Below are 13,424 nucleotides of genomic sequence, written 5' to 3' on the forward strand. Positions count from 1 at the left end.
GCTCCCCGCCTTCCCGGGACGCCCGGAGCCGCGCTCCGCCCCGCGGTGAAACAGCCGGGGGTCAGCGGGGCTCGGGGGCTTCCCGGGGGGCAGAGCCCCCAGGAACCGACTGGGTGCGGCTTTCAGGCTCTGCGCTTGGGGCCGATCCTTCTATCGGCGGTGGTTGCCCCAAGGCGCTCAACCCCTCCGGAGCCCATCAAGCTGGGCGGTTTTGCCCTCCTTTCCATCTGTGAGTCCGAGCGGAGGCATTCTGCGTCTCGGTGACACCGCTTCTCCGGTTTGTGGCACTGAGGGCACTAACGGGATTATTGTGTGGGCAGTTCATCGCTAGCTTGAAGCCCACCGATGCCATGGTGACGGAGGACACCGCAGCCACAGCCCGGAGCGCAGCGCTGCCGACACTCGCGGTGCAGTTCTGCCTTCCCGGCTCAGCCGTGACAGTGAGCAGTGGGCCGCACTGGAGATGAGCACAGGGTCCCACTTTCCTCCTGGACCCGCTCCCACTGAGGGATGATGCCACCAGGCATCTCCTCCCTGAGGCTGTTTTCTTATTTTAAGGATGGAGAAACGGGAAGATTAGAGCCACAGCACGTGCTGCAGCTGGCACCAGGCTGATGCCAATGTGCAGTGTCTGTGAAAGGCCATCACTGCTCTGAGCAGTAGGCCATCACGTGTCCCAACACAGAGAAAGTGGGATGAGAGGGTGAGCCCAGCAGCCTGGCACAGAGCAGGCTCTGGTCTGCTGCAAGGAAGCTGAAATACCACCAAGCCTTTAATCCCTAGATCGTGCTGAACAGGTCAAGTGTGGCTCAGGAGATGAGAAGGGACAGAAAAACCTGACATCCAGTATTTTGTGCCGTCGCAGGGATTTGTTAAGAAATGGGATTATCAAAGGAGACACAAGCAGCTGTTCTTAAAAGACCTTGCCCCCATCTGCTGTCATCTCAGGTTAGCATGTGTCTCCCAGTGCTTCGGTGCAGGAGCTGTGGGAGGGCAGAGCTGAGATCCAAGCATGGGGCTGCCCTGCAGGGAGAAGGGGAAGGGAGCAGAGCTGTGCCCACAGAGGGGAAAGTCCTTGCTTCGCTCGTGAGCGGGAGGCTTTGGCTAATCCTGAGCAGTTTCCCTCTGCAGGGAGTGGCAGTTGTTTAGGGCTTAACCGAGGCTCCGGAGCCAAGAGCACCCAGGGGTTCCCGCAGCGGGGCTCTGCAGCTGCCAGGGCAGCAGGCATGCCAGCCCTGTGCCGGCTGTGTGCCACCTCCCACAGTCTGTCTCCAGCAATGCAAGGCAGTCACTGCCTGACCCAAGGGTGTTCCAGCCCTTCCTGCCCCCCAAAAAGGGACAAAAATAGAAGACAATGAAATGGCAATGCGTATCCTTAAGGACATGGAGACAGCCTTCAGGAACGCAATCAGCACTCCTACTTCTTGGCATTGTAAGAACGTAGGGTTTGTTAAAATAACCACTTTGCACAATGCTAAACAATAAGCATGAGAAATAGTTTGGTGAGGATGACTTCATCCTCTCCAGAAACCACAGTGAGGAAGTACAAGGAAACCAGAGGATGACACTGAGCGGGGACTGAAAGGCGAGGCAAAGCTGCCCCTCAGCTGCAGGAATCATAGAGTTGTTTGAATTGGAAGGGACCCTTAAAGGCCATCAGGTCCAATTCCCTGCAATGAACACGGACACCACAGCTCCATCAGTGCTCAGAGCCCCTCCAGCCTGACCTCATGTGTCTGCAGGGATGGGGCACCACCACCTCTGGGCAACCTGAGAAATGCAGAAAGGACATGGACTGCCCAGAGCAAGGCACCACGAATAAGAGCTCTTTAGCATGTTGAAATTATTTCTGCTCCAGCAAGATTGGGTAACTATCAATAACACATCTGAGTGATTTCCTCTGTAAGCCTGGCAGATGGCTGCTCCACTGCAAAATCCCCATCCCTCTCTCCCCCTCATGCTGACCAAGGGATGGGATGACCTGTGTATGTGTCCTTCGCTTTAGTACCCACATTCTCACTTCCAGACGTAAAAAAGTAATAGCACCCAAGTTCTTCCCCAGTGTTTTTTTATCACTGGATCTTAAACCATTCCACAGATGAGGTGAGTGACATTATTCTTCTTTTATAGGTGATGAAAGTGAGGCACAGGAGGCACACACAAGGTCACTCAGCAGCAGCTCAGAGCACAGCCCTGACTGGAGCAGCCCCAGATGGATCTGTGTGGGGTTCAGCCCATTTGACCAGTTGCACTGAGACACACACACTACACTGCTGCCTCTGCATCTCCTAAGCCCCCCATACCAAATTCAATTCATGAAAAAGGATCTGAAAGGCATTCTGTATTACACTGATGTAAGACATCTCTTTCCAGTTTGCTTTAATCGCCTCTGTGATGTGCATGGATGTGTAACCCAGGCCTCTCAAATCTGGGACAGTAAAAGGAGCAGACAGACAATCTTCCTTCTGAATCAGACATGGATGAATTCCACCTAAGGGTTGTTACAGAGAGGGACCCTCCTACAAACCCTCCTACACCACATCAACCTTTCACAAATGACATGGGCTGTACCCAGTGGTAACTCTCACAGAAACATACCTGTACATGTAGGGACTCAAAGCATTCCCACCGACTGATACCGACCTCAGGTAACTCTTCTTAGGGCACCAAAAGAGTTGCGTTGTCCGTATCAGTCCCTTCAGGCTTTGGGTTTTTTAGGATGAGGGACGTGAGATGTAAGGTATGGCTGTTTTCAGCTATCATCAGTGCATATCTGACAGGTGGCAGTAAGTGGTGACAGGCTCAGCCTTTTTAACAGCAGCAAGTTAAACCTGACAGATCTGTCCACCCCTGCCCTGCAGGGCAGCCCCCTGCTCCTGCTGATCCTGCAGCCACGTGCTGGGTGCTGCCAGTGAGCCTAGCTCTGCTCTCTTCTCCCAACACTTCAGTCATGTTCAGAGCTGAGCTCCACTGAAAACTTCTCTCATCCATTTTGCTTTTCTCATCTTTAGAGATTCCCCAAATCCCCATCTTCAATGGAGGTCAGAGGGCAGGATGGGGTCAGAATTGTATGTATGAATTGTATGTATGTATTGTATTGTAAGTATGCCTCCAGAGCCATACTTAGCACTGCTCCACAGCGCCAGGGCTGTCCCCTCTCGCTCCAGATTCACACCCCTGCACCTTCAGTTCTGCTTCTTCCTCTGTGGCTGTAAATCTGAATAGACTCTTGGAGCATCCATTTCTTTTCATCCCCAGCTCTCAGGAGCGCTGAGACTGCCCAAAGCACTTCCACTTCCATCACATCTCTCCCTGAGCCCTCCCACACTGAGCAGGAGCTCCTGAGAATTCTCAGAGGCTACAGAAGGAAGATACCCTATAAAAATATGTGAAGTGATGGTTGGAGCCTCCAGTGCACCTCCAGCATGCAAATATCACTGCATCTAAAAGTGTTCAGACTGACACACAGTTACTCTGGGATGGTACCGGTGATACAAAGTGCATCTTCTGCAACAAGCACACATCCAGCATCAACACACCAAGCAGTATCACCAAAACATCACAGAATCACAGAATGGCCCAGGTTAGAAGGGACCTCAAGGATCATGAATCTCCACCCCCCTGCCACATGCAGGGCTACCAACCTCCCCATTTAATACCAGACCAGGCTGCCTAGGGCACCACCAAATCTGGCCTTGAACACCTCTAGGGATGGGGCATCCACAGCCTCTCTGGGCAGCCTGTTCCAGCACCTCACCACTCTCATAGTAAAGAACTTCCCCCAAAATAGTTTCCTTCCTACTGTCTGCACAGCAAAAAGCTTGTTTCTGTACTGCTGAGTAGCAAGACGTGCTTCCCCCTATGGAAGTCACTCCCACTGGCACCTTGTGCTTCCTCTCCCCAAACTGCTGGCTCAGGCAGCTGCCCGGGGACACGGCACATCTGACTGATAAGAACAGCTATTTCTCATCTCCCAGCCTCAGCACCTCTCCTCTGGAAGCAGAAAACTAACAAGCCCCACTCCCTCTCAGAGAGAAGCAAAAAAGCTGTTCCCTGAATTCCCATAGCACGCACTTGGGAGGTATTTGTTTAGGAGGGATGTGCGTACAGAGCGTCCTCCAGCACGGCACCGTGCCGTCCTGCCACCCATACGTTCCAACTGCTGCGAGCAATCACTTTCCATTGCTTCTCTCCCTGCTCTCAGCACTAGCACAGGATGCACGGGGTCCCCCCAGGTCATGCACAAACTGGCTTTTACTTTCTTTTTTTTTTCATTTAAGAAATCAAGGGAAGCGGGAGCTTCCAGCCCAACAGTAGGAAAACCCACACTTTGCCAAGAGCTTTGTGAACTGGCCTTGACTGCTCAGCCACTGAAGCTGTTTCCTGATCCAAGCCCTTGCTGCCTGTTGGAAAAGTGGCCGCCATGAGGCTCGTTTACCCAAACTGGGGACATTAAAGCACCTTTTCTGGGAGATAGAGCAGAATGGTGTTAGACTAGAGGTGACCCATGGGATTCGATGCAGACAGGGAAATGCAGCCCACAGAAAGGCTCAGCCCCATGGCCAAACAATCCCACCATGGAACAGTGTCCATCCGCCCAGACTGACAGCGCTTGCTGTCCGCAGAACCAAAATGCACAACGTCATGTTACTCCTTGCCCTTTCCATAGGGCACGGGGAGAAGGCACTGCGGTCCCACAGACGTAGAACTGCTGGGGGTGCCCCGTCTGCCCGGCCCAGATGGATGCCCTTTCCTTCGGCGGGGGCAGTGGGTGGGTTGGGCCCCTGTAAGGAAGAATTTCCAATTTAGAAATGAACAGAGGCTGTTCCTATTACTGCTGGTGGAATGTCAGCGTCTCTGGTCCCAAGCACCGCTGTCAACAAATGTACTCACAAACACTCCTTCAGCTTCAGCCAAAATAAAAATACCCCCCCACACCCCATTTCTTTCAAGGAAAGCATCTCTAACTCAGCATTCATCACACACATAACAAGCTCTCTTTTTTTCTTTTTCAACCCAGTCTCGTCCACGTAATTTTAACATAAAGGAACTGGCTGTGGGCTGCGTTATCAAATGAGTCATCATTTTATGTGACAGTATAATATGATTTTGAGAATTCCTGGCACGCCAGCATGGGTTGTGCATTATAATCTCCTAATTTTGACTGCACAGCAATGACCGGAGCGAGAAGGAAGGAGCAGGTTGTCCAAATTACAACTGCTCCGCGGTGTGACCTTTGCAGACAAGTTACCTGCTGTGTGCCTCGCCTGCTCCAGCTGCAAGGCAGAACCATGCCTGTGTGTAGCAGCAGAGTGAGCTGATGTTTGCAGAGGAGATCTGAAGAACATTACTGAAGTGCAAATTATTATTTTAACAGGAGGAGAAAAGCAGAAGCAGTTTGTTTTGGATGCAACAGGCTGAAGGCCGGCAGTACTACCAGAAATTCCCAGGACACGATCCCTGCATGCTGTATACCAGTCACAAGCTAACTGGGGGTAATGAATGATTTTCAGAAGCATGAGGAATAGGAAGTGCTAACAGGAAACCTACTGATTTGCAAACTATATCTCTTGGGGAAATAATTTCTGACAAACATTGACACACAGAAGATAAATAAGAACCCTTGCAGAAGCCCTCTCAAACATTGCATGGTTATGCAGTCCAAACTGGCTCTGAAGCCAAATGCACTTACTGACAAAGAGGAAAAGAGGCAGTGACAGAAGCAGGATGAGCTCCTGCTGCCCCCCAGCTGAGCACTGCCTGGGCCACAGGGGTGAGGAGAAGGACTGGTTGCCTGGTTTGGCTTCATCTGTGTCATTCTGCATAATTCGATGGTTTGCTGCTAGCAAGGAGCAGCAAGGAAGAGTGATGTTATAAAACCTAAATCCTAAGAGAGGCATTCTGGGAGACTGAGAAATCCTCCCAGAATGAAAAATCCCATTCAAATGAACTAAAAAACACACTCTCTATTTGTTGGCAGGAGGAGTTTCTTTTGAGCTCTTTGAAAAACAGCATACTCCTGCCAAAGTGAATGTGTTGGAGCCGGGAGACATCTGTGGTGGATGGTTGCCGTTCAGGGCTCACCGAGCAGCAGCATTCCCAGCCAGCAGGCATGGGGAGGTCTCTGGGGGGGGGAAGGAATGACCACAAGCAGCACAAATATGGGATGCCCGTTCGTGTTTCCAGCTCTCTCCCATTACTCATTTCCCCAGCCAGGGCAATGACTTTCAAATGCAGTAGCTGGTAATAGTTTCTGTCTTAAGAGTTTGTGTGCAAACAAAACAAACTGAAACACTATTCTATACTACCTCTGATATATTCCAAACATGGAAACAACTTCTTAAGTGCTTACTTGAGAGTTATTCCTTTGAAGTCAAATAGGAAAAGGAAAGTGAAAGGAGGAACGATGGATAGCCCTGAAAACCATCAAGGGAAAAAAGATCTTTTGCTCCTTGCTCAACCTTCTCAATCTTTGACACATTGCAAAAGGTAGCTGACCCTCGATGGCTGGCACTTAATGTAGAAGCAGGGAGCTCTGTGCCCAGGGTATCCCATGCTGCAGTGACAGCTGCCCAGAGCAAGGCTGCAGCTGCTGGGGCAGAACAGAGCCCACCAGAACCCACACCTCTGTGCCCATCGTGCCTGGGCTTTGCAGGGAATTGCGCACGTCATCGTGGGGAAATGTGCACACAACGGCCAGAGAGATTCATGGAGAGCTACACAGGAATGAGCACAGCCTTTTCTTCTGCACATCCTCTGCACCCCACTCAGGGCATCCAGCACAAGTGAGGGGAGATGATTCACGGCTCTCACGCACACTGGATTCGCCTCGCCAGGGCTGAGCTCTCGGATTCCCCAGGAGGCAGATCATCGCTGGGCAGGGGCAGCACTGGGCACAGTGAGCAACGACAGGACTGAGAGCAGTGCCACCAAACGCCCGGTGGTTCTGAGCCCCAGCTCGGAGCATCCACTGCACTTATCAAAAATCCCATTGGGATAAAGGAGAACCCAAAGGAGACAAACTCTGGACTTTCCCTTAAGTGTGAACACATCAGGGCTGTGTGAATGTTGTTCTGCTGTCAGCTTCAGCACTCACAATTAATGTTATTTCCCATTTTCCACAAACTGTCCTTCCGGAGCTGCAGCAGTGAGCCCTGACCCCACGTGCAGAACACTGCTGCCTTTATCCCCAGCCTGGAGAGCATGAAATCAGTTGACAAAGAATCCAACCTCAGCTGTCCTCTTCAAGGCAGAACAAGACACGATTTATAGGTTTATATACACACATGCCCATCTATTCATCCTCTTAGCAAACAGTTCATGAAGAGTGCCTTAAGCCTTTCTGAATTGGGCAATTCTCTGTGTGGACAATCAATCCCTAACTGAGAGTCTGCAGGGAAAGACATCATGTTGCAGGAATGCTGCAGAAGCTGTTGCATATACTGTTCTCTTTGTTGAGAATAGCATCCTTGCCTTGGATATATTTTTTTTTCTCCTTAGCCATTTAATTCCATGAAATGGGGCCCGGTTCCAGCAGGCAAGAAGAACATAGTTAGATTTTGCTTCTTCTTTCCTGAAAGGCTGAGAAACCAGATTTAAAAAATGTGTTTAGTGGGCGTTTGGTGGGACGAATTCTCTCCCATAGTTCGGCATTTTTGAGACAGAGCAAGCAATAGTTCCATTGCATATGGTGCCTGGTTTTCCTTCCAAAGCAGGTAGCCTAGAGAGCTGTAGCTTCCCCCGCCCCCCAAAAAATCCTGATAGCTGTTTTAATTCAGAGAAACAAGTTTTGCAAGATGCTTCAGGTTAGACCTCTTGTAAAAAAGGCTCGGTGCACAAATGTCTAGAAATTTGTTTAGTGTGCAATGTAATGCTGTGCATAATGAAAAGCAGATCTACTTTTACAAGGGCACAGCATGTCTCTCTGCAGCTCTGTGCAGAATACAACATGGATTCCCAGCACAAAGCTGGGGCTATTGCTCTTTCATATACAACCATAGGAACAATAATAGTGAGAAACATCTGATTCACCTCTCAGATGGACTTTAAGCCAGGTGCAACTCCCTTGCATGTAATGTGGGGGACAGCAGGATCAAGGCCAACGTCCCTACTCACATAGGAGCCTAAGGGTCTCATTCAGTATAACCATTCCTGCAGAGTTGGCAAAATGGGCAATATGGCAATTCTGACCCCATCCTGCCCTCTGATGCCATCTGCAGCAGCGATGGTCCCACTGAACACCCAGCCAAGCCTTTTCTCATTGTATTCAGCAGGTGGAAAAGGTGTTGGAGCTTGGGCTTAGAGACCAAGAAAACCATGGTGATTCCATCTTAAGCCACTGCAGATGGCAGGTGTGCAGATCTGGCTCACTCAACACATAAAATGAATCATAGAATGGCCTGGGTTGAAAAGGACCACAATGCTCATCTAGTTCCAACTCCCCTGCAGCCCTGTGCAGCGTTGCCAAACACCAGACCAGGCTGCCCAGAGCCACATCCAGCCCAGCCTTGAATGCCTCCAGGGACAGGGCATCCACAACCTCCTTGGGTTGTGTCACACCAGACACTCGCCTGCTCAGTGTGCAGAAACACAGAAGGGTGCTGTGGAGATCCCTGGGCACCACTGGAAAGGGTCAGGAGAGCATGCAAGGAACACACAAGGGGAACAAAGCAGAAGGGTTCCTAATGAATGACACTCCTGTTTTTGTGCATTCTTAGTAGCAAATTAAAAAGGAGAGACAACAGTTGCCAAGATGTGGTGTGATGTGCTACATCTGCAGAATTGTCTCCAAATTAAAAGTGTGTACTGGTTCTATAAAGCATTTGTAATTCTCAAAATCTATTGTTTTTTTAGATACCAATTTTAGAATCTTCCCAGGAGATTCAGACCTAAACCTGCTATCTCAGCCATTAAAGAAAGAAATGGGATTGAAAAAAAAAACAACCCACCACACAACAAACAACAAAGCAACACCCCTGAGACTCAGCTCGGCCTGGAGCAAACAGCCCTGCAGCCATGAAATGCAGCTTGAAAAAGACTCCATTAAACAGCTCCAGTTCCTAAATCTGCCAGGCCAACCCTCAGCTCACAGCACAGCCCTTTGGCACCGACTTGCTGCTGAAAACAATCTCTTAGACCAACACACACTTCCTCACAACCCACCTTGATTTACGGCTATTTGCCTATATTTTAATTTTTAACAGACAATTTCTGGCGATGAATTCCAATCCCGTGACTGCTGGGAGCACAGCCAGCACTAAGCATACAGGGCTGTGTCCCAGCAGGTGCTCAAGACATTGAGTTCGCCCTAGCTGAGACCCAGTCCATGCACCTGGTGAGCCTCCCTCCCATAAGCAAGGCTGGGATCTGAATCCTGATGCTTTGTTTTCTGTGACTGGGAGCAGGATCCAGGATTCCTCTCATGTTTGGAGATAAGCAGCTGATAGACAGCTACTACAGTGCCACGTGGATTTGGGGATGTTTACAAAACTGCAGAAACCAGAGCTGTCTAATAAAGGGAGCACGCTGAATTCATTACGCCCCCAGGCTGGGTTTGGGCTCAAAGAAATTTCAGATGCAGGGGATGTTACGAAACTTAACAGGACATTAAAGCCTTTCTTTTATGGTGGAGAGAACCAGCCTTTTGTCCTGACATTTAACCCTTCCCTTTGAAAAGCCCCATCCCAGGCTTTGCACACACACACACATAGTAAGACCCAGCAAGTCCCTTAGCCTGCATGTACCTCATGAGATGCACACCAAACCAGCACCAAAACAGCCAGGGATGAGGAGCAAGGTTGTGACCTGGCCACGCACACTTCTGGCAGCTGATTTTCCCAGGATAAGGGCTCAGCTCTTTCTGGAAACTTGTCCTTTTCCAAAGCATCTCAGGTATTTTATGTAAAAATAAAAAAGAGAGAATGCAGCAGTGATGCAGAGTTTTTGGTAGGAGCCCCGCAGCCACCAACTCCCAGCAGCTCTGGGATGGGGGCTGTGTTGGTGGGCATAGCATGGGAGAGACATTCAGGCTCTGCACCTGCCAGCAGCTCAGCTCTCGCCCCTTGGACCAGCTCCCTGCCAAGCAGTTACGTGATGCCACATCCCCTGCTTGTGACAGATGGATTTCTTCATCATGCACCTATTCCAGCTCAGTGGCGGGGTCCTTTGGCCTGGACTGGGTTTGCTCAGGGTTGAAACTGCACTGAGTTCTGAGAGGAATTCGACAGAAAAACTGTCACTGATTTTCCTATGGCCACAAATTCAGACAATGCATTTTAAAAACATGTCTATTCTTATTCTGAATGGAAGGATCCATTCTCACAGCACACTTTGTTGCTGTGGGGCTTTATCTAAGTCAAAGAGGAAGCAGCATCTGTTTTATATCTGCACAATGAAGAGATGCTTTGCAATGCAGTGATACATCCAGGTACTGAAGAGAACAGTTTGCAAGACATCACCTCCTCTGCCTGGCAAGGGCTGAGCCTGCTGCCTTCACTGTGCTCTTGGCTTACTCTGCCCCATCCATCACCTGCCTTTTTAACTTGCAGTGATGAGGAAATTATGCACGTGGGTAGCCACGTGCAGCACAGGGTGTAATTCCTAATGTCCCATAGCAAACATTTTTCCTGATGCCAACAGGTGTTCCAGTCCTTCATCTGGACTTCTATGAGCAGCGCCGCTGGTATCTCCCTCCAGTTGCTCCCATCAGCTGTGTGCCAACTGGGAAAGACAGCAGGGATGGTTTCTGGGGCATCCCAAGCATCTAGGAGTGCACTGAGGGTGTGCACTGCCACCACCATTAGCTTAGCTGTAGGGGCTGGGGAAGGAGGAAGGGATGGGGTCGGTGGCTCCTCATGTTCCCTTGGACTTGCTGGGTTGTGTGCACAGCCAGCACAGCACAGGGCAGCGTGCTGCAACTCGGCCTGGGACACGAAGCCATAGGACAAGAGGGTCACTCAGCTACGGGCCCCACAGCAATGCTCACATTGGTTTGAGCTCTGCACAGACAGACTGTGGTCCCTTCTTCCTGCCTTGTGCCCTAACAGCTGCTCCGCCATCACAGATGCACGCAGCTTTCTGGGACTGAGTAAACTGCACTGTAAGTAAACTGTGGCAAGGAGCATCATCTCCAAGGCTCATCCCTGCAGCTCAAAGAAACAGAGGTCAGAAGCACTCAAGCTGTGCCTTTCCAAGGAGGGGTTCACCTCCATGCATCTCAGCACTTCATAACATACACACAAGTCTCAGAGCACTGCTAGGAGGCGAGGGCTGTTGTATGACATTTCTGCTTGGAAGCCCAGCAAAGAGACATCACATACCTGGCTACAGCCCATAAGCCACCAGAAAGTCTCTCTACTTCTTTGTGGCATGTAGAAAGGGCTCTGTGCTGGGGATAAGCCTCCCGTCAGGCTCCAAAACAGCTCTCATCTCTAAGCTGTACCAGCCCCAGAGGCCAACTCTCCAAAAACCAAAAAGTCAGATCACATAACTCTGCAATGGATGGTATTTCTGGGTTTGCAGCTGTATAAAGTCCTCAACAATGAGAGAGGCAGGGCCCCAAGTCAAATCGCTGATTAACAAAAATGGCATAAGGAAAAACAGGATATGTGTTTACTTTCCTTACTTCTTTCTCGGTAATTGTTCCAGATCTGTCCAAGGAAAGCATCCCTCAGGGCTTATCAGAGCAGCCACCGCAAAGGAGAACAAAGGAAACACCAATCATTTCCAGCAAATCAAAAAATGACAAGCTTTAACCTTCAGGAGGGAGCAGATTCCTGCAAAGGGTTTGGCTGCTCTGTCTTTGAGTTTCCTTTTCCCCAGTCCCAGTTTCCTAGCAGAGATTTCCTTAAACAATAGAGATCAGCATCAAAAGAAAAAAGATATTAAAAAAAAAATGGCTGTAGAGAACTGAAGGCAGTTCTCCCCTTCTTGACACCAATTCCCTCTGCACTTTCTCTCAGCTCATATGCATATGCTCAGATGTAAAACAGATTTACAGAGGTCTCTAAAGGCAGAAATGGCTGAATGTCGATCACGTGGCATTGAGGGACTCTGTTCTCCTTTCAGAAAACCACAAGATGCTGAGCAGGATGGGCATGAATGGGAATTCAGTCCAACCTGAGAACATACTGCTTTAAAAGTAACACCTGAATCAGGACACGTAAATGAACCACACAGAAACACACGTCTGTGACTATGAGAAAAGAAACCATGCAGGGCTGAGTAACCCAGAGGTTCCTTGAGAGATGCAGATGTGAGATACAGCTGGATAATTGCCCTGGCTGCTGCAAACCTGAACTCAAGGGCCGCTTTTTCATGGAGGGTGCTTTTCAAAGCCCTGCAGAGAAAAGAACAGAAAGTCCTTTCTGCTTTATTCACACATCTTTCCTCACCTAAGGAAAAATATTAGAAAGTCTCAAAATATTTTCTGGGGAAAAAAAGCTCCATGGTGCCCCCACCAGTGCTGCTCCTGGATGAGCAGTGGGCTCAGCACAGGCAGGGCATGCTATGGACAGGTTTGATCCTCGTCCCTGCTCCCCCTCCATTGCTTTGCCATCCTTTAATATACCTGGGTTGTGACTGATAAGAAAGATTTGTTCTCTGGGAAGAAATGCCTCAGTTGACTGCAGCTGAAGCAAGAACTATGAAAGGGTAAGTGGCTGCTCCCAGGAATGTGCCCCAGCCTGAACAACGGGCTGTGCAGAAGTCTCTGCTCAGACCTCAGCTGGAGCCAGGAGCTGCAGAGTGCTGCTGGTTTGGCTGTGCACGGTGATACTCAGCAGTGCATGCAGAGGGCTGCTTCCAGCAGATCCCAGAGCCCCAGCACTCAACGTCCTGCCTCACACAGGGGATGGGTTCTCAATCTTAAGAAAGATGGAATCAAGAGGATCGCAGCCAAGTGGGACTTCCAGTATTTTCCCAGTCAGCAGAAGTCTTCATGCAAGGAATAACTGAACAGAAAGGAGGTTAGCTAAAGTGAGGAACGGGTGATGAAATGGTAAGAGACAATCTGAAGTTTTGTCAGTGCCGACCTGGGGAGGTCCTGGCTGCAGCCACGGGCAGCAATGGGCTTCCCTAGGAGAAGAACACCATCACACTAACATTGCCTTATAAATAACCATGCCTTTGCCCTCCTCCAGCAAACTGAGCTACCTAATCACGATGCCCTGAGCATTGATACACTGCACAGCCTGTTTGGCAGCTCCGTGTTTGAGACGTGACTCACCAACACACTAGCAGCTCATTGCCTACCCAACATCAGCAGGAACATTGCCTGGCAATGGCCCTGCCAAGACCTAGGGATGCTCTCAGAGCAGTTTTTTCATTTTGACAGGAAAAGATTATGATTGTGAGGCTGTGCAGGTGCTCACTGCAAGTACAGAGCGGACTGGGAGACTGAGAACAAGTGCTGGTCATGGAGACTC

The 13,424-nt window shown here is 49.9% G+C and overlaps 1 protein-coding gene across 3 annotated transcripts in view; it reads right to left on the reverse strand.

Moving 5' to 3' along the window:
* NEURL1B (neuralized E3 ubiquitin protein ligase 1B) overlaps positions 1–13,424 on the reverse strand; it is a 111,264-nt gene that overhangs the window by 26,713 nt on the left and 71,127 nt on the right. The window lies entirely within an intron of this gene.

Source organism: Lagopus leucura, unplaced genomic scaffold, assembly GCF_019238085.1.
Source record: "Lagopus leucura isolate 7727_CA_CO unplaced genomic scaffold, USGS_WTPT01 Super-Scaffold_100027, whole genome shotgun sequence".
Lineage (NCBI taxonomy): Eukaryota > Metazoa > Chordata > Aves > Galliformes > Phasianidae > Lagopus > Lagopus leucura.